Source organism: Melanotaenia boesemani, chromosome 13 (assembly GCF_017639745.1).
Source record: "Melanotaenia boesemani isolate fMelBoe1 chromosome 13, fMelBoe1.pri, whole genome shotgun sequence".
In the NCBI taxonomy this organism is placed as follows: Eukaryota; Metazoa; Chordata; class Actinopteri; order Atheriniformes; family Melanotaeniidae; genus Melanotaenia; species Melanotaenia boesemani.
In genome coordinates, this window is record NC_055694.1 from 13,361,220 (window position 1) to 13,388,689 (window position 27,470).

Sequence of the window (27,470 nt, forward strand, 5' to 3'; positions counted from 1 at the left end):
GGTATTCCCCTTAGCTACTACAGGATAATAAAGTTATTCAGAGGAAAATACAAGAGGAAATGACAGGAATATAAACATGCAGGTCTTACAGCTGCTCCTCTAATCGAACATATGCTTTTAATGCAGTGAGTTTCATTTTCATCTTATTTGAAATTCCTTAATAATAGCCACCAGATACGGTTTAAGGTACATATATGTTACTGCCAATAAAAAGTACTGCACTGGTTAGATGTGTTTATCATTAGTTAGTGTGAAACCGTGTTGTTGTGGGAGCCCTTCACAATCAGCCCATGGGTGGGCGACTGCTTTTTCTCCACCTTGTGCCACTGTGGCTTACCCCTCTGGAAACTCTGGTTCTGTCATTGGCACAAAATGGCAACCAGATGTAAGGTGCTGGTGTCAGTTAAGGTTGGTCACAGAAAAAACTTATTTCGAAAAGCTTTTTCACTGATAAAGTCAGTAAGTCAGATAAAGATTTATATATATATATATATATATATATATATATATATATATATATATATATATATAAAATCTAATTTAAACTGTTCTCTGAGATTTTTATAACCCACAACATGAAAAAAATCAAGATGAGACTTTAGGTGTATCAGCTACTGATTCCTTTAATCTGTGCTCACCTCAGTGTACAGTGGCTCGGCTCTTTTTCAGCTTTCATAAACATACAAGTCATTGAGACATAAAAAGACATATGCGCACACACACATGCAGCCAATACACACATGCTCACATACACACACATAAGCACAAACTGCTCATCTAGAGATCATCTACAGTGAGGGATGTTATTATAGGTCCCTCCCAGACATGATGTCAGTCAGCTCATAAGAGGTGTCTTTAAAGCTGACACATGCTGAGACTTGTGACGTACAACTTTTCATTATATACAGTATATAGAGTTGTCCTCTATAAATTTATAGGAAAGACTGTTGTGTACTGAATCAGGTTCAATGTCCGCTGGTGTCTGTTGATGTTACAGATGGCTGTGAGTCTTTTTTTTTTTTTTTTTTTTGGTTTAGCAGTTAAGTGCATATTCTCCAGAAGTGGAGTGTCCTCACAGAGAGGCAATGGAGCTGGATAATTATGGGTTTTGTGTGTGCAAGAAAGAGGTAGAGAGAGTGAGTGTGTGTTTGTGAGGTTTAGAGGACTGAGGGGAAAAAAAGAGAAAAAAAAGATGTTGTAATTTTTACAGTGAATTCCAGCTTGATAACCAGAACCAGCTGGCTTTTGTCTCTTAAGCACACACACAATCATTTGAATGAAAAAATATTGTGGAAAGTTTGATATTGAGTTGTGAATGAATATGTATTGACAGTGCTGAGATATTGCAAAACAACATGTCTGTTCTTTTTAAGAACACTTTACAGATTAAAAAAATAATGTTCAAAACACTATTAAAAGAAGACTTTGCTGTAGGAACAGTTACTACAACAACAATAACTGCATGATAATATAACTCACTTGTAGCTTTGCAACAAACTGCCAAATTATTATGACTTGGTAAAGAAGTAGAAATTGATCGCCTTCTTTGACTGCATTTCCTTGAGTTGCAATATTTAAAAAATATTTCTGTAATGATTTCTGCCAAGTGAAAAATGCTGCATTTCAAAAGATAACTAACCACCATGCACACTTCTGTCTGCCACACCCTAATGTGTGTTCTTCTGAATCACCCCGTACAGCACACAGATAAACCACAGTACGTTTCTGTGAAATTTGACAAAAATGAGAGCCACTCACATGTACATTCAAAGCACATGGAGTACAAATTGCTGGAGGCATCTTCCTCAGTCCTCATCAGTTTTAAGTAGTTTTCAGCCTTATATGCTTCACCCTTCAACAAACACAAAAGACTGCTCAGCAGATGACATCTCAACTAAGCTGCCTTCTTGACCCCAGTTGCCCTGGGCAACCCCTTGTTGTGGCAGTGTTTAAAAAGATGTGAGGTGTACAGACTCCCACTAGGATGACTCTGAAGCAAACACAGATAAAGGTCTGATTTTCTCAGAGTGGGAGCCTTCAAGGCTACACACAGAAGAACAACTGAGCATGCACGTGAGAGAGTGTGTGTGTGTGTGTGTGTGTGTGTGTGTGTGTGTGTGTGTGAGACTGCGTGTGTGTGTGTGCCAGTGAGCTCTGAGATTCTGTGATTTTGAGTTTGCACATTTGATGTGTGTTTGTAAGCAGATGCTGCTCCATTTCCACATGTGTAAATTCCTGCTTCAATCTTCCAGCTCCAACATGTATAGCCTTTAATTTTGAATGGAGACAAATGCTGTGCAAGGTCATTCCGAGGCAATGAAAAGAACCATTTCTCTCTACCTACAGATCAATGGGTTCCCATTCAATTAGAAAGTCTGAAACCATTAGCACCCAGCTAATGACTCCGTTCTGGGGAGCTGGGAACGTTTGGCCTCAGGGTAGGATGATGGCGGGTGGGGGAGCCAGAAAAAGCATCAAGACTGGGTGGGAGATTTCTTTAACTGCATGCATTATGAGTGCATTACACTTCTTTAGTGTCTTATAGTACAAGTGGTACACTTTGCAAATAGCTTATTGCAGCAGGGTGTTGACTACTTTGTCCTTTGGTTGTTTTAGCAAACACATGTAAAAATAAAACTCACTTATGTCACCATGACATGGTCTCCTTGTACACAATTTAAATTTTCTCTTTTTTTCCAATACTTACTGCTTTGTTTATTATGCTATCTTTGTCTGATTCAACTTTATGTAACTCTAAAACGAAGGGTTAACCTGCAGGTCCTCCCACTGTTGCTGTAATGATGACAGCTGTTCATTAGTCTATTATGGAGGAAGTGCTTTGGGGTGCATTGAAACTCCTACACATCCAGTTTTCCTTTTTCATCTTCAGCAGCTTTCTTCTGCAATCACTCAATCCCTTCATCCTATCAAATGAACATTCAAAGAAAGGAAGATAGAAAGAAGGAAGAGGAAACAAAAAGAGAAAAGAAAAGAAAAGAAAAGAAAAGAAAAGAAAAGAAAAGAAAAGAAAGGAGCAGACAGCTTGTAAGCGCTGAAAGTAGGCATGCAGCCAGGCAGACAGAAAAATGGGTGCATAAAGGAGGGTTTACAGGTAGGAACCATGTGGCTACAGGCAAAGGTAGGACGCCATGGTCAGAGTCCATATCCTGTGTCTTAATGATGTGTGTTGCGGCCTCAGGGGAATGGTAGCTTTAATAGGGAGGCAGTCTGCCACTGGTAAACACATGCTGGTGCTCAGTGAAAACACTGCTGGCAAGGAATTAGGTCATTTGTGATAAGCATTAGAGCAGCATAGCCTTGAAATATTTGGCTTTATGTGTGTGTTTGCATGTTATGTGGAAACTCTCCCTTTTCAAAGATTTCTTCAACTTGACATGAATTTACCTCAGCGGTCAGTAAACTTTGACAAGTCTAAGATAAATCTTCTGTTTGTTGCAGTGTAACTAAAATCACATTAGTTTCAGAACTAATTCAACACAAACAACCTGTTGCATTAAATAGATGAAATAAGAAAGAAAGAAAAAAAAATCTTGCTAACACTAAGACCCCCAGTTGCTCATGCTTGAGATTTAGACCCTATAATGGATATAATGACATTTCACAGGAGCATTTGTATGCAGTGAACGAGCCGTGACACCAGCTACATGAGGTAAGGAGTTGGCCCGGTACAGAGGTTGCTGAGGTTAAACAGAAAAGCAGGAGATGTGTCATTACTCTGTAAAAACATTTGTCATGATTCTGGTCACACTGTAATGAGGATCAAGTGTTAACATAATCACTTCTCCAGATCTTAAAGATCGTCATTCTTAGAAGTAGTGTTTAGAAGATAATATGTAGAGAAGACGAAAGAGGAGAACAGCTTTCCTCCAGTTTGATTGCTCTTGCCTGATTCCTCTCACACAGGAAGAGTTGGGAAAAGTACTCATGGCCATTTACACTCGACTAGCTAGGCCTGCTCTACTTTCATCCGGGGGCCGTCGATGAGGTGTTGTTGGGGGAGTTCACGCGGGACAGTGAAGGGGTAGGGGGTGGGGACTAGGTGAAGAAGGATGCAGTAGTGGATGGAAGGAAGGGTGGGAAGGGTGCATGGTTCTCTCCCTATGAAGTGCTAACTTGGACAGTGGGAGGAATTTTCTGTGGTTTATCCAACGAGAGCTGCTCCATCTGTATAAACTGACGCCTGCCAAAATGTAGGCTCCCTCTTTTTTCAAACACACATTCAAAGGAGAGACCATGCACACACATACACACTCACCAATAGCTTTCCGAATGTCGACTCCCACTGTCCAAAACAGAGGGAAACTCAGGGAAATCATCACTCAGTAAAAAAAAAAATACATATGTAATATATACAATTTTTAAAAAAAATTTAATTCAATGATTTGCATCTAACTCATGCACGATGTGTAGCCTAACCATCACTGGTAATTTTGAGGTTAATGTTTGGCCCAAGGACACTTTGACACATAAACACAGCCCACTCTTCCTCCTGTGCAACATCCGCCACATGTTATAAGAAGCACTGAAGAGAACACACAGAGTAGAAATAAGTGTGTATGCGTACTTATAAACATAAACACAATCCATTGAGAAGGTGAGTCCTGCGGCTCTCTTGGCTGCAGAGTACTTAAAAGAATTGTTTTTGCCCGTTCTGCTGAGCTGCTCTAATGACAGTGGTGTGGAGACAGAGGTTATGTAAGTGTGAGCTGCAATCACACTCCACGCCATTTAGACGTGACTCAGCTGGCCCCATGCCTGTTTGCGTAGGTGTGTGTGTGTGTGTGTAAGGACAGGGAAAAGTAAGACAGAGGGAGTCAGTATGTGCAAAAGAGAAATACACTGGATACAGACTAAAGAAGACAAAAAAGAAAAGCAGTACAGAATTAGAGAGCGTGTGCATGCTTTTTCTTTTTCCCGTAGTGTATGTTCAAGTTAGCAATCAGGGATATAAACAAATTTGTTCATGACTGTCATATCTTTTATTGTGTCAACTACCAACATGATAAGAAGTTAACTGCATATGCTCCTAACTGCTTTTTAACATACACTTTTTGAGTCTATGACCCACACTGTCCCCTTAGCTTCCCAACAGACCTTCTAGTAGCAGGCTGACATCTTTCCACAGGATATGAGCACTGTGTGATCATCTTTCTGAACTCCAAGCTAAGAGGAAAAACATACACTCTACAGCGCCTCCTTTCGTGGCTCAGTCTCTACTACTGTGTTCGTTTTTTTTTTGTTTTTTTTTACAATTGTACATGTCTCTTTAAAACTTTGCTCTTCTTTTGCCAAGGGGGCAGGGTTGTACTCTGAGTCACTGGGCTGTCCCTGGCACAGACAGACACATGCACATAAATGCAGGCACACATACATACACACATTTGAACCTCTCCATGTTTATGAGTGGAGTTGGCCTTATGCCCAGCTTTAGGGCTGCATGGCCCCAGCACTGTGCAGCTTAACCCTTCAGGAGCACATACTGTTCAGATTTAACCCCAAACAGAAGCAGCAGCTCAGTACATCAACACCTAACTCCTCAGGTGAAGCCACATACAGCCTACTATCTAAATATTTTCAAATAAATGTCTCATACAATTGCTCCCAAATAGGCCTGATTGATAATCTCCATTTTTAGGAAGCTGCCCCTTTAAAATTCACTACAGTTGACTGTTTAACTCTTGAGAAGGTCTCTCAAAGAAAAACTTAAAAAAAAAGTGAAATAAATTTCTGTAATTAATGACAACATTTTGTGTCCAAAATCACAACTTGTTTTTTTAACTGATGCTTTAACCTTAAAAATATTTAACCTCAGTGACACTTATACCTTTAGAAAGAGTCCACTCTCTACTGATAAACTGATACTAGTACTTCTATAACACTCCATCTGTTTTTGTGTCTTTCCCACAAAAAGGAGATCTGTACACATGTCTCCTTTTAATGAGTATGCAGAGAAGAAGACAGTCAGTATTTGAACTACGGTGTCATTGTGCTCTCCAGTAGCACACTTTGAGCTGCTGAGCAAATAGAAAAAAACTTGCTATCATAGCATGAGTACACACACAGAGACACTTTTGCCATCAGACAGACCAAAGACCAAACAGCAGGATGGAACGTGACTGAAGTGGCATGGACAGATATGGGTTGCAAGGGCATTGAGAGCTGGTGTTAAGTGTATTTAGTATGATGGGTGCAGTGACAGATGATTCAGCTGTGAGATCTCTGTGAAAGAGGCTAAACTTCTCCTTGCTGCTTCCTGCAAGACAGATCCCCATGGGGCTATAGCCGCTTCAATAACCATGTTAGCTTTAAGGCAGGGCTATTGCCCTCCCACCTTTACCAAAGGGTAACCTCTTGAGTAACCCCTGCAGGGTCCAGACTAATAACAGTAGATGGATATGATCCCACTGAAATGATGGTCTAGCACAGAATTAAATGACAGTCAAATGTATGTTAAACAATGGATGCTGATATATGTACATAAGTGTGACTAGTATGAAGTAAATGTATTGAGTTTGGGTTTGGGAGTGTCAACTACAGCTGCTGGCAGCTCCCAAAATATACTGTAATGTGAACAAAAAAAAAAACCTGAAATACAAAAATAAATATATTTATACATATAAGAGGACATGTACATACAGTTGCTGAGGAGGGTTTTGTAATTCTAGTGTGTGTTAATGAATCTCACAGGCACACTGGAGAGGATGATAAAAACTCTGGCTGTGATTTACTGTGGAGCAACGCAAGCTGGGACACGACCCAGAGATCCACACTGTGGTACACACACACACATGCACACAAACACAGCCACAGTAGGTATCATTTAAAAATGAAAGAAGGAGGAGGGTGCAAAAAAACAAGCAGCTAAAAATGTAAATTAAATATGTTTTCATGTGAGTCAGATCACAAAGCTGTATTTTACAAACCACCAATTAGCTCTTCATTGTAAGTCCTTATATTAAGGAGCTAATTGGGGAAGAGAATTGGTAAAATAGCATAACATTGTCTGCTGTATTCTGTTTGAATTGCATATTTTAATTCTCTTTATAAGGGTCACTGAGCTGTATTACAGTCACACATCCATCATGGTCAAGTCACTTAGCAGCCATTAAACCATAACGCAGTTTGTGTATACAGCTCGGTTCAGACGGAAAACAAAAACATATGTCCTAATTTCCCCACCACAATCTCATTACGGTCAAACAAACAAGTCATTTTAAATCTACCAATTGGAGACGAGAAAAAGGAGGAAGAAATCAGCGAGACAATCAATCACAAGTTTGTGGCCGGCAATTGCTGCTAAATGTATCACCACAATGTCGCACTGGACGACTTGCAATCTTCCAAATTTCTTTTGATGAACTGAAAGTAATACTAAGGGCATGAAGGACGACAGCCTGCTAACCACTGCGGAACAATGGGTGGATAGGTTTTGTTTCTTAAGAAGAAACTGTATACTTCTGCTTTGGCCTGAGCCAGACACCTGCTCTGGGTTAACTCAGAAAATGCTGGCCCTCATGGACACACAGGCCTTAACCTAAGTCACCTGTATTTACCTTGGATTTACTGAACTTCTACAGCACAGTGGTTTGATTTGTATGGGATAATATACTGAGATGAAGATTGTGCCATAACTTGGATAATATCACCACTGTAGAGTGATAGAAGACTGATGAGGTTTTCTTTGGAGAATTTTACTCCCCCACCACAGAAAGGTTTAAGTCCTGTTCCCACAGAGTACAGCTCCATGCCCTACTTCTGTCTGCTACCAAGAATAACATGTACCTGGACAACACTGACCATTTAGTCAGTGAGTGAGAAGGGAGGGGCTGAAGCCAGGAGCAAAGGATGAGGGACAAAAACCAAGAGAAATGGAAGACTAAAGGTATTCATATAGAAAGCAATGAGTCAAACGAGAAAGGAGAAAGAAAAAGAATAGGAAGATCCCATAAAGTTCTAGCAAATGAAAGAGACAGAGATATGCCCCAATCCTTTTAAAAGTTAGTTGAATCTCCGGAGGTTTAATTGAATTTGAAATGAGTTGGGAGCCAGAAAGTTAGAAGAAGCTCTGGAAGGCTTAGCAATGAAGATGAAGAGCTGGTGAATGACAGAAGAGAAGAATGAGGAGGAGAGGACTCCATAACAGTCACATACAGAAGAAGCCCATGTAAGGAAAAAGTATCGGCCACCCACAGGTAAATTGATCTCACGGGAGAATGACTAACAGTGGCACAAAAGCAATAAAGGAAGGCACTGACGAAGTGCTAAAGGTTGAAGAAAAAAATGAACAGAGACAAATCAAAGGAATAAGTAGTTTTTACCGTAAAAGTCAGAAAAAAAAAAGTTGAACGGTGAAGTTACAGAGAAGTGGACAGAGGTAGAGCTTCCGAGGAAATAGAGAAGGAGATTTATTGTGGGCCTGAGCTTCGGAGGGCGCTCTGCAGAGCAAACATTGGCTAACAGAGGAGCTGTTGTCTGGGTCAGTGTGGACCAGAGGAGGGGACAGAAACACTGAGATGTGAAATGTGACAGATCTATTTTAGGGCTTCAGCACAGGAGCCCTTCTCTGCTCTAAACCAGGTGTCGGGGGCAATGGGTCAAGGGTAGGACAGCAGAATCTAAAGTATTATTTGAACTGGATTTGCTTAACTGAGGAGGTCCTGTAATTTAATTTTTATGAGCTATGTGCAATTTAGCCCTGATTCCACAAGAGATTCAAGCAAGGAGAAAGAGCTTTGTGATTTCATGCAAATTACTGCTCACAGCCTGAAAGGAAAATGTCATGATCTATAAAAAATGTAAATCATTGTGGAGATGCCAACTTAAACTAAATTGCCTCAATAAAAACTCAGTGCAAACACAGCAATACAAACTGTAAATTTGCTATATAAACTTAATATATAAATCATATAAAATATAAAATTTTCCCATAAAAATGTTTTTCCTAAGCATACTTCAAAAATCAATTTGTCACCATATAACATCAGTCATTGCAACTCCTCATTACTCAGTTTTCCTGTCTTTAAGTGGTTTCAGTTGTTATTTTTCTATAGAAACCCCAAAAGCAGAAACATACTTCCTGTTCCTCTAATCTGCTGGTTAATTTCCCAAACTAACTCACCATGATTCTGAAGGTGTGGTCAGAAAAATGCTGTTTTCATCATTTGTAAACATCTTACATCCTCACTAATTGCCCTTTCATTGTCAGACATCCCTTAGAGTCCCTGAACTTACATCTCTCCCAGTTTTTATTCTTCATATGCATCTTTGAAATAAGCCCATACTACAATTGTAATGCAACCACCCCTCCCCGTTTCTGGTCTACCTGGGCCTATCAGGATCCAGGCAGAGCAGTTGATTATGCAGGCAGCTGTCAGCCCTTTCAGGTGAGGCCCCCCAGGCGACAGTTCAACTGCTTCAGACTGAGGCTGTGCCACTGAGCCTGACAGTAGCACGAACAACACAGAGAAAAGAATGCTAATGGATCAAATCAGATGAGTGCTGAGATGAGAGGTGGGAGTGCTGAGGCGAAGAGGAGGGCGCTAGCAGGCACTGCTGATCGGCTGTCATTCAGACAAGGCCTCATGTGTGCACTAGTGTGTATTTGTTGTGCATGTTTAAGTGAGAAGAACTGGCCGCCCAAGATTACGCCCCCAGTTACTGACATGTTTTACCTCCACCGTGCCTTGAAGTTTGAGATGAAGGAAGGGTGTGAACAGAAGGAAGGAGGGGCTGACGAAGGGATAGATGGATGGGTGTGGGAGGCTATATAGAGTACACTGCTCTGTTCCTTTATTCTTCCATCTAACATGCCTATCCCGTCTTCCATCTACGTGGGTAACACCACCTCTGTCTTTGACTATCTGTTTGCCTGCAAGCCATAACTTACTGTGGAAAAGGCAACATATCAAAACTTAACAGCATTTTCTTTTTTGAATAATGCTGAGTTCAATATTATTTTGTTTTGAACTTCACTCATGCGCTTGCGTCTTCCTCCTGCAGGGCAACCCCTTCATAAGTAGAGACGGGATGCTTTAGTACCTTCACTTACGGGCAGTCAAACAGCCTCCTGTGTGTGGGAGCTCCTGATTGAAACATAGCTAGAAGAAGACTTACATTCCTCTCTATTTTTCCCCAATCTCTAAATGCCTAATTCCCTTCACCTCCGCAGGACTACACAGATAGAAAGTTAAAGCCTACACATGCATGTGTTCATGCCATGAATGAATAATATACTCTGACAGCAGAGACAGATGGATATATGATCACCAGCTAAAGAGGATTTCTGTGACACTGAACCAGGAAGTGCCTGTCAAGTCACGTTACAACTCCCAGCAGCAACTCGCTCTAAATCTCCCTTTGTGATGCCTGAATCAACACACAAAATGAGAGTACTGGAAAGTTTAAAGTTTCAGCAAAGCACAAAATTACCTAAAATAGTTAACTGACATCTTGCTTGAACATCAAGTTGGATGACTTGGAAGCCCAGTACACCATCCACCCCTTAGCCCCACCCTCACCCCTGTCCCTGGCAGATGGCTTTAATTAATATAGACATGATAACAAGATTCCCTGTGATTAATACACACAGCAGATATGGATTTAAGTGCTAGGGATTCCAGATAATATGATTAACAGGAGTTGAAGTGGGGGCATTTGGCATTTTGCACATAGGTTTGTGCTTGTATTATGTTTGCAACTGTCCATATGAGGCATAAAAACTATAAGAATGCTAGGAGCCTGACATTATGTGATCTTATTTTTTTAATCCTCTTTTTTTTGTCTGACCAGCTGTCACTGCTGCAATGACACAAACTAAATATTTGGCCATCTCACAACAGATAAATATGCATGGGATTTCACCATAGCCTACATGTGCATGTATTGAATCCTTTCTACCTTGCAACATTTATGTGGACATTTTTAACTTTAAATTACTGTAAATGTAAGCTTTGACCATAACTTAAAATATTCTACTTTTCTTTTAAATAACTATTTGCATCAGATTACAATCATCTTCATAATAAATGTAAAACAGCATGGCACTTGTTTCTGGAATAAGAGTGACTTTTTGCTACAGACAAATGGGAAAAAAGACAGATGCAACAAATACATTCAGGGCAACTCCTAGGTCCTCTTTTTAAAATGATCAACTTTCTTTTCATTTGACTCTCAGCTGTTGACCAGTTCCTGGACACATAAATACAGAGAAAAAAGGCACAAATTACTTTAAGGAAGTTGAGAATCTATTTCGATTCTTCCTCTCTGAAGAAATCTTCCCCATTCCAAATGTACAGTTAATTTTGTTTTCGCCCGCATTCACATCTTTAATTCCTGTGTTTACCATATGATTTTATATTCAGACATGTTGCCTGTACAAAGACACTAAGCTGGATAAACTACAGCCATATGGTGCAGTCTAAAGTCCTCTTTCCCTGCCTTTTGTCTCTTGTTTACGCTGATGGCTGCGTGGATATTTGTGTTTGCATTTAGAAATGTATTGTCACGAAGAAGACTTGCACAAACAAAAGTAACAAAGTACACAAGTACTATGCCTTTTAGGGTTAACGGTGAAGGGTTATCATGTCAATCTCTGGCTTGTTCGAACTGTATGAAGTGTGTCTCCATGCATCAGTCACACTCCAGAGGATCTGTCCCATCTCCACACATACACACAAAGTAAGATGCACCCTGCAGATTAACTTAGAAGAACGCCAAGGCCAGAATTGTGTTTGGAATACTGTTTATACATCACTATATCAACACACTACTGTAGCAATAACAATTTCTTTCTTTTTGGAAATCAGGTTCCTGAATGTGTTCTTGTGTACTGTGGAAGTGGAAAGCAAAAATAAGGTCTCTCTTTGAAGATAAACAGAAACTTTATAAGAAACAGCTGCAGGATTTACCATTTGTTTTTATTTTTATATCTTATTTCAATTAAGATTTACTTTGTGAGGTGCTTGCCCTAGTGTCTCATTTCCTCCTATTTGAGATAGACATTTTCAGTTTTTCCACAGCAGCATGGTAGCTGCAAGAAAGTTAGGTTTATATATATATATATATATATATATATATATATATATATATGCTAATTTGACAGTTGAAGATATCACATTGAACTTATTTTTGCCACTTTCAAAACAAAACAATAAATTGATAAATTGATTTAAAAAGATTAAAGGTTGAATATTAACTGAAAATTATTGTTGGCTGCAAATTTCAATATGTGAATATTAAATCTCACAGTGAAGTGATATAGTTGCCACTTACCACCAAGTCCTGCTTAGCTTCCATGGTTAAGCAGACAATGGCCCTTTACACACAATTTTGAAAATCAAAAGTTTGGTTGCTTCTTCCTGCACAAATGGATAACAATCCATCTCTATACATCAAAGCAATACTACATAATGGCCGATGCATCAAAGATACACTAGAAGACATCATTAGAGGAAACAAAGAAGAGAGAGAAAGTAGAGTCAAGAGTCAACATTGGACTGACTTTTACTGGCTGGAGAGAGCTCAGAGAAAAGACAGGAAGCAAGACAGATGCCGAATTAGCCGTTCTTAGGAAGCGTCAAAGTGCAGTAGCACCACTTTAAAAGTGATTATTTATTTAAGTGATATGATTGAGCGGAAGGTCAGTTTCAAATGCCAGTTTAACAAAATTGATTTCAATTAAATGATCATCACTTGAACCTTAACTTTGGCTCAACTTGATCTGCTTATCTATCTGAATATCCCACACTCAGCAAGGGAGAAGAGGCCTGTGCTACAAACATGTTCATACAGTCATTCTTTGTAATAGTATTGGGTGTTTAATGTGTCTTATGACACATCTTCACGAAGTATACCAGTCATTTTATTCATAATCTGGAAAAGAAACAGCTTATATAGATTGGAAGGTGTGAAAAAAAATTATTAAGGACAAAATTAAGTTGCTGCCATTAAAGCAGGTATGCTGCCACAAACTGTTCTGCACATCAGTAAGTAAATGCATGCCTGTTATTTAAGTCATCACAGCTGCATAAAAAAGCTCTGGAAAAAAAAAATGCTTTCAGCTCTGACACCATATCCTAATTACTTTAGTCATTGACCAAATCAAAGTTAATTTTTGTTAGGTCCTGTATCAGAAGAAAAGATCAAACTTTTATTCAATCCAGTTTTGCCCATTCTGCATCAGCAACTAATACGTAGCTTTCTGTTCGTTATTTGACAGTCTAAAGTTTAGTCAGCATCATTTAGGTATTTTTTAAGTATGTTACGGTGTTAGACATCAACTCATTCCTTCTGCTTGAGAGTATTTAAATTTAGCTTAGTGGTGGCACTGATGTCAGTGATGTCAGTAATGACCCATATCCTCCAGATCCTCAGATAGAGATGGTAGTGATTACATTACCAAGAGGCCAAAGAAAAGTTTCAGGCTAATTGGCTCATAATATATCTGTGGCGTGAACATAATAGTGGCAACATATGCTGCTCAGTTTGTTAATTGTACAGTGTCATACCTTTAACCAACTTTGAATCACCACTCAGATGCATTTCTCACATGGGTGTCATACGGCCTATTTTAGGGGGTCTAGAGCCACATTACTAAAATGTTCTTAAGCTCCTGCTAAAAAATTGATGATTGATGAATTCATTGTTTTCATTACTGGCTTTAATGATTGTGAAGTTAGTGATCACTTGAGCTGTGTTCATCCATGTCTGGAACACAGCACAGTGAAGTTCCCAGCAGCAAAATTAAATCCGTTTATCACATTTTCATTCATGATGTTGAGTTCTGTTATTGCTATTGTTAGTTAGCCCTGAAAATAGAGTGAGCTCAGCTTGTTCCCTAGCTGTTATCAGTGAAAAATAAAAAATCTTAATAATTATTACTCCATCACTTCTGTCATCTGTATACAGACTGAGACAGGACAGGGACAAAGAGGACAGAGACATCTGCTGAGGATGTGAGTCTAAAGGCTTTAACAGGAAGTCTGCCCCTCAGAAATGTGGAGTTCTACTATTCAAGTAATTTAAACAGATGTTAACCTGCCCATTAGAGAGGACATGGAGACCTAGAGACAGAGAAGGTGAAGCAGATGTATGGAGAAAGAGACACAATCTGAAAACGAAAGACAAAGAAAACCCTAATCCAAAGTATACAAGAGAAATACTACTCTAGCACTGATTAACAGCAAACAACAAATGAGAGCTTTTAAGTCTGCCGAGCTAACATAAGGCTTTCCCAGCCTTCAATAAAACAGTTCAGCCTAGTTAACAGTTTAGCAAAACATGCAACCACAAGTCTGCATACTTCACAAATGGCATGCTGCCTTGAAAAACCACAGCTGCCCTGAATGACTATCAGACGTGTGCTTAAGTAGTGGAGCCCAAGGTGGACAGTAGATGAGTGAGCCAATCACAGGCAGGTGATGACACAGCCCGCCAATCACAGACTAGAGGTGGCACAGCCAGGTATGTGCTGCGGGGTTCCATATAGCCGGCCAGACACCTGGTTGTAACCAAACACAGTAATTTAAATACATTCACAAAGGTCAAGGATTGGGGCCATGCTATATATTTTGCATTTACATCATTGTTTCCAGAAGAACTCAGCAAGAGCATGAGATCATGGTAACTTTCTTCATGTCCCACACAGCTTTGTGTCTCAAATAACATCACAGTACCTCAAAATGATTACATTACCTGCTCTTCAACATAGCTTTTAACTAATCATTGTCATGATTTCGTTACTGGCTTAAAAGAGCAACTTTGGATGTCATCTCCTGAGGACTAAGCCCCCCATCTTTAAATCCTAATGCTAAATTTTCTCATTTGTTTAAATTATTAAAAGAGATGGATTATCCTTCTTTTAAAGCTTTACAAAAAAAAACACCAAAAAATGGTAGCTACATTAATGAAAAGGACTGTTAGAAATGCGCCAAGTCATTACAAGTACACTTGTGGAAGAAACTGACAAAGTTCTGCTAAAAGTCCTGCGTTTTCCTTAATAATGGATGAATCCATCATAGGTAACACCAAGTGACTCAGTAAGATACACAGAAAATAACAAGATCAGAACTAAACTGTTAAGGGACTCTAAAACCATGTGAACGTGGAATCAGACCACAAATAAGGATTTAGAAAAAATCAGAAATTCACTGAATAACACAGACCTCGCCAATCTAATGCTCATTTCAGAGCTTGGCCCTCCCAAGAGCTTTTTACAAAAAAAAAAAAAAAAAAAAGAGATTTTAACAAAACTGTTATCAAATTAATAGAGATTAAGTAGAGAAGTCAGAGAACAGAAAATGGCTCACCATCTGACATGGAGGAACACGATATATGTTCTGATAGAAACACGGTCAACCCAAGACTGCTAAGAGCTGATGCAGCTCCATGTTGTTTCTCCTTGTGTGGATGCATTTTAAGGAAGCAGAAAGAGACAACAAAGCTGCATATTAATATTAGGTACAAGCAGAACACTTCAAGACCTCTAATTAACTTCACCAGTAATATCCACCACAAAGTTTATAAATCCCACACACACACTTTTGAGCAATGATTTTTAGGCCCTGAATCTGATTTTGCTTTCTGAGATCACCAGAAGAAGAACTGATAAATGGATGGTGCTTTCTTTCAGATACTCAATTTAAAACTGAATAAAACTGTTTCAGTTATGTATTTAGCTGAAGTTATCATGTCCACCTGGACACGTTATAAGACAGCCACCTTGGTGACTCTGAAAATAGTTTTCTTATTCATTTTTCCTGCTTTATATTACCTCCTAGTAAGTTCAACCCAACATTAAGCCATCACTTAACAACATTCATTGTTGTACTTAGTTGTAAAAAAATAAATAAAACTTTAGAAATTAGTTAAAGTCACATTTGCCATTCAGTTGCTGGCTAACATGCTTTCCTGTCCCTAGCCTCTTTTTGCAGTCAAGCAGACATAGTAAAGAGAGTAAGGGAGGGTAATTTGACAAAGAAAGGGAAGAAGTTGGCACTAAAAGTGAATCAAGGGAGCAAAAGCAAACAGAGGAAGGAAGGAGTGGGAATGGGGGAGGAGGGAGAATATGGAGGAGGGAATTTGGCGGGGGATGGAAAGGGAATAGGAGAGGAGATGAGGGGTGAAACTGTAAGCAGAGTGCAGACAAACTCCAAGAAAAACAGAGTGTCAGATGTATCCGTTTGTACAGAACTGGAATCACTTATAACGTCTCACATCCAGTTATTGACCACGAGTGATAGGGCAATGGTTCATGACCTCAGTCACAAAGGTAGAGTTTAAAGAGCAAAAACAGAGCAGAGCCCTTGATCAATTAAATATTATTAACATCAACATATCAAAAATTAAGATACAGCTCTGACGCACAAACTGACCCACTATCACATGCTATTTTTCCCTAAACGGAACCACACAAACACAAACAAAAACCCAAATACGCAATCATTATTTCATACGCTACACACAAGAACATCAATGCACACCCAGGGTCACGTTAACTATAGCCGCTGGGACAGAAGTGCAAGACAACCATCTCTGCTTCCTGTTTTTCTGGAAATGAAACTATGTCAAAGGCAATAATGTTGGCAGTATGAAATACTGGCAGTTAGAAACTGATCCCTAAAGCTCATACAAATCCAAATCCGTCCACACATAAAGACACAGAGATGGTGCAAACTCACACACAACATTTAAAACAGGGGCAGTGCACAATAGGGGCTCTGCTAACCGTGCTCCAGCATCCCAATTTGATCCCTGGCAGTGACTACAAACAGGACATGCAAATAATGATTTTATCTACCAATTCTCTCTTCTCCAAGCTTGCTGATGATTACTGGAATATTTTCAGCAACAGCTTGCCTTCAACCCCCTTCCACTTCCCATCAAGGTGGTAGAGGAGCTATAATGGAGCAAGTGTGAAAGGTTTATAACAGAACTAACAGACCTCGTTCAGGCTCCTTTTGGAAACAGCACTCAAGTGCCCCAAACTTAAAAACATAGCTGATGATAATCTCTTGAGAAAAATAACAAACGTGATGCAATAAAGACGTCAGTGCAAGCTTTAAAAAGTTGTCAACAAAACATGACTGATAAACAAATGCTGATTTAATTCTGTCAACAGTAGTGATTTGTAGAGCTAGACTGATCAATAATTTGATTGACAGAAGATAGCAATTAACAATTTTTTATTATTGATTAATAAGCTATTCTGCTCATAAGCATAAAATTGTAAACCTTTGCTGGTTTTCTTTATTGTGTGTGTGTGTGTGTGTGTGTGTGTGTGTGTGTGTGTGTGTGTGTGTGTGTGTGTGTGTGTGTGTGTGTGTGTGTGTGTGTGTGTGTGTGTGTTGGGGGTGGGTTGGGAAGTTTTGAGTTGTTGCTGGCCTTCAGCATTAAACCTTATCCATGCTTCAGGTGCAGGGAGACGTGCAAGCAAATCTGAGTCATTGCCCTGGACATCTGTTGGTTTTTTTTTTGTTTTTTTGCAAACTTCTACTCTCCTCTGATTCACACCTACATACACTCAGCTGCTGCCTTTGGACACTTATACACCCCAACCCACTCATGGCAGCTGCCAGCAATGAACACAAATTAGAACTTGCACCAAGAGTTAAAGCATGCACAGAACTTGACATGCAGCTCATAATAAGCCTGTTACTGCTACTCTATTCATACCAAGTAGAAAAGTTTGATGCTATTTCTAGGAAGGTGTCCCATCAGCCCTCATATGTATATCCCTTTCCACCATTCACTTCTAAGACCCCCGTGGGGCTCGCTCTGTTTTGGCCTCTAGCAGCCCTTAGCTCATTGACCCCTACACGTATCACATGGCCCTTATAGGTAGTGAGGGATTGTGCTGAAGACAGGGGTGCAAGTGTGAAGATAGAGGGGGGTCAGCAGCAATAGAGAGGAGCACTTATTCAGGAAAAGCATTAAAGAGGCAGGTATTGATTTGGGATTTTAAATGTTTTTCACAGTGATATATCCAATTAGCCTCTGAACCCTCTATGGGTGTAGAGCGGGCTCCCCTGAGGCTGAGGAGAGGCCTACTATTACATTTTTCCTTAGGCTGCTTCAAATGATAAGAAATAGATAGTACCTGTTAGAGTTCAGGCTCATAAGGCACAGTGCTCAGGGGCTTTTGGAGGAAAGTGAAATAATGCCATCTATATAGTGTACATTAATTCACTGTAGGAATATTTAGAATTAAAGTTCTTTCTGACTTGAATCTCCCTTCTGTACGGGACATGGTGACTTGTTTAGTCAGTGCGGACAGCTCAGAAATATTGGTGGGCTTTAATTCTCTCAGCACATCCATGTCTCCCTCCTCCTCCTCTTACTCCTCCTCCACCTCCTCCTTCCCCCTGTTCAATCGATGGTAAGTTATTTAGCAGATAAAAGAGTTGGATCAATCCACCAGCACATATCAGAGTGCCAGCAACTTGTGTATATTATCTGGCACGTGTGTGACAGAGAGCATGAGGCTGAACACATATGTGTCAATGTGCATGTTTGTGTATGTGTGGCCTAAAAAAAAGAAAAATAAAAGCAGTTCACTCTTCTGTGTGTGTGTGTGGGTGCTAGCACGTGTATACCTGCATGTCTCTGCCAATACGTCAGAGCCGTATAGATACAGAGAGGAGAAGAAGAGAGAGTGTCCTTGGCTGTTGAAAAACAGTCACCTCTTTTCTTTGTGCATGTACAGACTACTTGCTGGGGTGTTCTGCCTATTGTAAATATTTAATTTATTCCATTTATCAACGCGCCAGTGAATCAAGGCAGTTGAATTGAATAAGTGAAAATGGCTCAGACCTGTGTGAGAACACACCTCCCACTTACAGATAAGCAAAGTGCTGCTTATAATGAAAAAGGACTGTGAGAGCGAGAGACCAAGTTTGTGTTAGAAAAGTAAGGAGCTTAAATACAGGTTGTAATGGGACAGGACAATTCTGAAGAGGTGTGAGGAACAAGCTGTTAATTTTAATAATATGAAAGTAAGATGGAAGAAAAAATTCATAATTTGTGACTGATAATTAGAAGCTAATGTAGATACATCAGAGAAGAAGCAGAAGAGTTTTACTTAAAACAGAGAAGTAGTCTTACAGGACCCGTGAGATAATATTAATAAGGTCATTTGGAAAACAACTGTAAATGTCAAAGGTTATCATTTGAAACAGAAAAACCAGCACAGCATCACCACATATGCAGATCTGCTCTTGCACACAAAGCCCATTTTTTTCATGAGACATATTTCAGAGTGATCAAATGTTTTATTGTGTCTTCACTAATTAAAACTAATCATTTTAGGGAAAATACATTTAAAAATAAAACACATCTTCTTAAACAAGCACATCCAAATTTAGACTAAGCACTTATGTGCTTAAAACCCAAGTATGAAGACACTATTTGCACCAGTCCACACTCACACACACTCAGTTGAAATTATGAGTGAGTCATTGGATTGCACAGCAGGGCCTGGGGAGTTGGGGATTTCCACACAGAGAAAAACAGGTGACATCTGCCCTGTTCCCAAACAAATCTATGTACAGTACTGCTATGGACAGCTGCTTTGTGTGCTGTAACACCTCTAGATTCAGGCCAGGTAAAAAGAGCCTTTATATTTTTCGTGTCAGTGAGAAACAAAGAGGAAAAAGAGAAATGAGGTGAGAGAAGTCAGAGGCCATGCAAGTGGTCAAAGGGTGCTGACCGCAAACTAAATCGCTTCAACAGCTGAGACACACCTGCTAATGTGATTACACACACAGAATATTGCCTCTGAAGCTTCAGCCTTCTGCTTATCCATATACACACTTAAGATGGCTATGCATGGCCTGTTTTCACCTCAAATAAAGTTCACAGAGACTGTACACAGATCAACAAACAATGCCCAAGCTTAGCACCAAACATAGCTTGGCCCTTCTTCCTGTACCACTGCTTGGGTTTTATACATGCCATGCTTCACTCTTCCTTTCAAGAACAGTTTCTAGGCAGTTCTACTGCCTTGTCTGCCTCTCAGCTCATCTGTTTTCTAGTAGAACAGGATAGAGATATGCTGAATGAATGTCAGGCCATACAGCAGCATATTTGGCAAAGCCCCGCTGATGACTCGGATGGGAAATTCCACTCATCAAATTGTTCAGGCTGCAAATTATTAGGACTGAACTTTAACTGCACCCGTTATATTGAAACGAAAATTACACAGATTTGGACACTACAAGATGTATCAAAATGAGGTTATAGTGAGGTAAAGTGAACCAACTGTAATGCATTATGATTGGCAAAGCAAAGAAAAAAAAAAAAAAACTGTGATTTATCATTTTCTAAAAGCTGCGTTTTTGTCAACTTTACAACAATTAGGAAGAAACTTATGTGATCAACACCTGTACTAATTTTATAATTTCATATAATCTGAATTGGTGAATGATCATTTTTATTGCATAAAAGAACATTGTGGAAATTGCAAAGAAATCACTTGAAAACAATTTCTCACGTTTCAGCGCACAACCGTGTGTGGTTTATTGAACAATCCAGCAACACACTGATTACAACATGGCCGAGTCCCTGGAAAAACCTTTTCTTGGAAACCCTGCATTTCAAGTAATAATGCTCCTTGGGAACCCCATAAGGGTACACCGGGGTCCCGAGAGAGGGTGAACATTCTTGTTACCACCTAATGTTAGGTGCTAATCTGTCTGGTGAATTTTGTACCTGCCCAACTACTACAACATCAAGAAATATTTTTAATAAGTTTCAGGATGATCAGAAAAAGACTGAAGTGCAAATTCATGCATCAGAAAACTAGGTAAGAATAATATCAAGGCATTGGTCTTCAGGCAGGTCAACAACCTGAAGAATACAACACTGAACAAAACACAAACAGAGAGGATAAACAGTTTGAAACTGGCCAGAAATTCCAACTAAAAACCCTCAGAAGAAGAAGAAATCTGTCATTATAAAAAAAAAAGACTCCAGCAAACTTGAAAAAGGTGGAACATGTAACAGTGAAAAAGTGACTCAAAGTACCAGCAGAAGAGCCTGTCATTGTTCTCCAAAGCTGCTCGACTATGTGGAAGCTATATTTTAATTGAAAAGATATTCTGAGTTTACAAAACTGGTTCATTTACATGTACTTCTGAAAATATTCTAAATCCTGTGGTTAAAAATGTAGAAATGGCAATAATCCCGATGAGTTTAGGGAATTTTTTGGGGTCATGTGAATTTCAATTTATTTAATGGGATGCAGGCTTATAAAGCCTGTATATAAAGCCTTCAATATACAACAATGTTCTGCAAAAAAAAAAAAAAAAAAGACAAAACAAACACTGAAAATTTAAAAAATGAGCTTCTTAACATCAATTTACCTTCAGACCACCAGCCTCAGAGAGACAATGTTCATTTCTCTCCGCCAAGCTCCCATCAGCTTTTTAACCGCATTACTTTGCTAGTTTCTGAGATATAATGTGTCCTTATTATTTTAGCTCTTTTAAGTTACAGTAAAAGGCAAAGCATTTGCATTTTTTAAAGCTTTTTTTTTTTGTCATTGTGTATACATCACTGCTTCACAGCTTTTTTGACTATACACTTTGTATGTGATAGTGGGAGCCTGCTGAACACTAATAATGCTAATCTATGAATTCTTTCAGACCTTTTGTTCATTCCTCCACTTGTGTCCAGGAGAAACTGAAAGGCTTAGGATTGATTTGAGTGTCAGTGGTGGACAGAAAGATTTGCTACCTGGGAATATTTGACACAGACCAATATTTTCATCTTGAACAATATCCTAAGATGATTAATTATGCAGACCAATTAGTGGCCTAATTGAACAATTATCTACTCAGGTGATTTATTGGCGGGAGAAAATCGATGCAGTTAACAGATAGCTGCAGTGAATGGGATACTCTTTTTATTATCCAATGCACTCACCTGCACTGCAAACAGAGCTAAGACACCCTGTGGGTTATAATCCAAAAACAAAACTTAATCATTTAATTTAAAGATTTCCAACATGTGCCTCTCTATTTGGCAGTTTTACTGGATTGTAATTTGAGTGTTTCCTAAGGGCATGTGTGTGTACAGCAGGCATGGAGGAGAAAGGTGATAGCAGATTTGTAGGTTTCTAAGTCAGTTTTGTCCCTGAAACAAATGTACAGTTAAATACACACACACACACACAAACAAGCACACAAAGCTCTTCTTCCATGTGCACAACACTGGCACCTAGTCAAAGCAACGCTAAATTGTATTAAAATAGTGCAGCGCTCGTTGCAAATTTACATGGGAATTAGGGAGAGTAGAAGTAATTACTCCAGGCTAGTGCCACTAATTGAATAAGGGTGCAGCCTTTTCTCTCCTCTCTCCTTCTCTCTTCTTTCATTGTATATAGAGAAGGCTCTGTGATTCTCTTCAATGTCATTGTGCCACAGCTTTGCCCTTTCAAGGGGCCAACATCATACATGAAGGTAAAAGAAACCAGTGGGGGTTGATGTGAATATGTGTGTCACTGTCTCTGCATTCATTTATGAATGTAAGCAAAGATGTGAATATGATGGCCTGTTGTATTGGACGTGGGATGGCCAGTGTGGTTCTGTATACCTGAGCCATGTGGGAAATCAGATGGATAAAATGTATGCACATTAAGATGTTGAAGTGTTTTTGGGTGGGTAGTGTCTTTCCTGGGGGAGGCAAATCAGAATGATGAATATAAGAAAATAGGTAGACATGACCAGAGCACAAACAGACAGCTATGTTTGAAGTAGGCCTCTGAGAGAACACGTTCCCTTTGAGGTGTGGTGAATATATGAATAACTGTCACACTGGCACATACAGACTTTTTCCCATTGGAGCATTTGCATGGCATTGTGCCTGCTGGCTAATTCCCAGGTCTGTTTAATTTTGTAATTGTAGTAAATGTTATACTAGAAAACTGCCGATGCATGAGCAGATCCCACGCAGTGGCTCAAAAGTAGTTTTTGCACGCCTATGGAAACAAACAAAAACGATTTAACTCTGTTTTTTATTCTTCAAACCATTTCAAAAAGAGAGACATAAATCTTATTTCTTTCTGTAGGTCTGTGTGTCAGCCATGCAGTGTGAAGAGAGGAGTCTGGCTGCTCTCAGGAATATCAACCTGTGGCTGTCAGCCTTATCAGATCTAACTCACTCAGGGAGAACTAACACACCCTCCCTCTCAGCCAGCCTCTTTCTCACACATACACTCAGCACAGCATACATGAAAACACAAACACACTCGCTATATGCACATGCATGCTCATGTACAAAGACTTTTTCAAGACTAGAATTCATGTATGAGAAACTTTACCAGACATGCACATACATTCCTTTCAAGTTTATTTTTTTATCATTGAGCATGTGCATGTTTAGATCAGAGCAACAAATGTCTGGAAGAATGTCCACATGCACAAAAGATTTCACTTCGTTTTCGCATATATTCTTCAAAACAGACAGAAAGTTATTTGACAGTCATTTATCTCATTAAGGACCAATACATCTGGGCTAAATCAGTCCTGAGACAACCAGAGCTATTCAGGTAGATCATGTTATTGATTGTTGTCTTGAACTGTGCATCTGTACAGTCTTTTTTTTTCTCTCATTTTGAGTTTATTTATTACCATCTTAGTCTTCTTCATGGTCACTTTGCATCCTGCCATCTGCTGTTTTGGCAGATTTAATAATTTGGTTAATTTTGTCAACTGAGTGGTTTATGCTTTTCATGCAATTTGTGTTTCTTTTCAGAACCAAGCCTTATTGGAGGCTTGGTTCAAATAGGTGATGCTCAGGCTCCTCTTGGTCATCTTTTGTCACTATAAGATAACTTTAAATGTCACCTTTTAATTTGTTTATGGATAATTGTATTTAATTTTTGTCTATTTTTCTTAATTTAGCACCATAGTGAAACCATGATGTGCCTCTTGGAGACAGTTTTATTACTTTTGACTGACTTCTGTTCTATTTTGGTTGTTGCACTTCACACTTGGGGCACTTTGTCTTGGTTTGTTGTTTTTTTTTTCCACTTTTTCAATTCTTTTTGGTTGCTGGCGCTCAATTTAATCAATCAATAAATGAAATGACTCATATTTAACACAATAAAAGAAGAGATTATTGTAGATTTCAGGAGGTGTACATTTTTGCCTTGGGAGAAGAGGTGAAGATGGTGGAGGAATACAATTTCCTTGGCGTTCTATTGCACAAAAGACTAGACTGGAAATCAAACACAGTATTTTTGTATCTTTATTTCAATATTTTCCCCACCATCTACAAGAAGGGATAATAGAGTAGATTCTACTTCGGAAGCTGAGATGCTTTTATGTCTGCATGTTTGCACCAAGATGTTGCAAATCTTCCATAAGTCTGCTGTGGACATTGCAGTCTGTTTTGAGGCCATCTGCTGGGACAGCAGCATCAGAGCCGGAATTAAAGAAATTGAACAATCTGATCAATAAGGCTGGTTCTGTTCTGGGGACTGATCTGGAGCCACTGGAGATGAATGTACAGAGAAGAATGGTGTACAAGCTGCTGGACATAATGGGCAATTCCTCACATCCTCTGTACAACACACGGTAGAAACAAGTGTGTGTTCAGTGAGAGGCTTCTTCAAGTTCACTGCCAGACAGAGAGGTACAGGAGATCATTCCTTCCAGAAGCCATCACCCTCCAGAACACGTCATTTATTTATTATCCTTTTTTAGAAAGAAAAAAAAAAGAAATTTGTGTTTCTGTGTTTTGTATCTTTATTTCAATATTTTCCCTTCATGTGGACAATAAATGCACCAGGGGCAATATTAAGTTCACTATCTTACATAAAGACAACCCCAAAACTGGTGATACCACACCTTTCTACTGGCTGATTACCATACACCTCCAGAGTCAAAGTTGTCTCAAACTTTCTGACACAACAAATAAAACAAAATCTGTCTATGAACACGATCAATCTGAACTAACATACATACACTAACATACTTATTTTGATTTTAAAAAATTTCATCTCCTCCTTTTTCAGCCCATTCCTTTTTAGATGCCATGCCATGTTCATTTGTGTACACCTCAGTGTGGTTGAGTGTGTGTGTGTTCCCTGTTGGCAATATTATGAGTGAAAATATCTGCTGACGCACAACAGCCAGACGCAGAGGTCAAACACTTCAGAGTTTGCTTTCATTGATTCATAGCCCCAGGTAGTGAAACCGCCATGTAACCAAGTGTGTGTGTGTGAGACAGAGCAACAGACGTAAAGGCGGAAGGTTTACGTGTCTACATCTTAATGTTTCGATGTTGGCATGTTTGTCTGCATCCAGTGCTATTCCCTTAAACAGAGCTTCGGGCCAGCCTGTGTTTCCTGGCTAAGGGCAAAGTAACTGCAGTTAGGGTGTTAACACAAAGGATACAGAAGGGAAGAACAAAAGATGTGCCTGGAGCTGATGCTGAAATACCTTTGAGAAACAGGAAAAAAAAAACTCTACTGGGATAAGGTGGGATGGAGTGTAAGAAAGAATGCAGGGGGACAAAGGAGTCAGAAAGATATGTTTAATATGGGAGACAGCAATGTGGGAGTCCTTGACAAAAAGGTTTGTCTCCCATTTTTTTCTCATGCACAAACTCCAGAAAAGAGAAAGATGTGTTCTGAATGTGCTTTAGAGTAAACAGAGTCCTCAGAGCTCCCCTATCAAACTAATCCTTCCAAACACAAAGAGGAGGAGAGTAGGAGATAAAGAGATAAAGGGTGAAAAACAAAGGTGAACAACAAGGGGAGGAGTTAAGGATACAGAAGTTTGGACTCTGTTCAAGGCTTCGTGATTACAGCAACAAGTCACATAAATGGGTTGAAGGATTTTGTGTTTTTTGGCTTAACAGCATCAAAACCCTTTTGTTTAGCATAATTTGCCCAAGAAAATCCAGGAGAGCTGTTCTAACACATAAAGATGCTGCTGCAGCTAGTAACTACTCAAGACTTGTAACAGGCCTGCACTCATAATGTACAGAGAGCGCATCTTATTCTCTGATGTATGACGTTTGACCATGTGCACATCTGGTGTCCACACATCCTAAAAGTTGTGATATTTGCACACATCAACATAACCCTGAATATCAAATCAAAAACAAAAACATTAGTCTGGCACATAATGGTTATATTTCTTTTTTTCTTTTCATGAACATACGAGATTCCTTCTTTGGTCATATCTATTTAGAATGGAGCCAGATATTTTTCGCTGAAATGTAAAAGTAAACACTGGTGTGGAAGTCCCTCCATTTCCTGCTGACTTCCTGTCATGGGTATTTATGCACACACGCAGACACACGCAACACACACACACATAGAACAGGGAGGGGAATGCTCTTTTGCATTTCCCAGCAAAGCTTGCCTGTCAGCACTAGTTTTTCTACACTGACCTGTCATAACCGCTACACAAACAGGTGGATCAGGGTTGAATCTGAAGTCAAAAGAAATGGGCAGAAATCTTTTACTCTGGAATGGCACAGCCACTGATTAACCATTGATATCAGAATAATTCATTTAAAGCGGCTCAATCAAAGTTTGTTTTAAGTTATGAAGTTAACCATGCTTACGGTTTCATTTAGTGTTTCATGTCCCATCAAGGCTGCCAAGCCTCAACTAGATTGCACATCTTTTCAATATTAAAGAAATCCATTCATACTTTAGCCAGCTTTAGATTAATCACAGGTCCTTGCATGATTTATCATCTGGTGTAGTCTTACAACAAAGCTGCTAAATTCATGAAGCTTATTGAAACAACTCAACTGAACTATTTTATTTTTGCACTGCTGCTGTGAAATGCGGGCTACATACTTCTCAGTATTTAGTTTAGAAGCAAAGAATTCTGCAATACACAAAAGTAACTAAATGCAGACACCCATTCCTTACAACACTCCCTAATTCACAGCATTCAGTAAAGAGCCTGCATAAGTTACAAGGATAAGATTTCATTTATCTAGTTATACTGACTATCTGCACTAGAAAAAAAGAATAATAAAAAAAAGTATTTCTGGTAAGAACAGGATGGTTAGATGTGTGAAGCTTTGAATTATGATTGGATCAGAAGGTATATGAAATATTCATCTGTGGTCTCCTGCAGGGACGGTTTGCCGTTAAAAAGGCATTGATTTGACAAGCCAAACAAACGCTGATGAGGCTTGATAATCAATGGCAGCATTGATGACAGTGTGTGGTGGCCCTGGGCTCTGAGCGATTGGATGGGCTCAGTGTGAATAATGAATGAGGAGATTCCTGATTGATCAGTGAGGTTGTCTCTTTCAGACGCTCGGCTGGCATTTCAATGGGGCCTCCAGCACCGGAGACAATGTGGCATCAACGCCTTGACACCAACTGTCCTGCAGGACTGGTCGCATCACTGCTTTCCAACAAGACGAAGGACAAGATGCGAATCAATACAGTCCATCGTGATGTAAAAAAGTAGCTTTTG

At 39.4% G+C, this 27,470-nt stretch overlaps 1 long non-coding RNA gene across 1 annotated transcript; it reads left to right on the top strand.

The window, feature by feature from the left end:
• Window positions 1–16: 16 nt before the first annotated feature.
• On the top strand, window positions 17–27,453 carry LOC121652063. Its single transcript, XR_006012555.1, has 2 exons — window positions 17–125; window positions 27,305–27,453. It is a non-coding gene; the product is annotated as an uncharacterized LOC121652063 (long non-coding RNA).
• The last annotated feature ends 17 nt before the right edge of the window (window positions 27,454–27,470 follow it).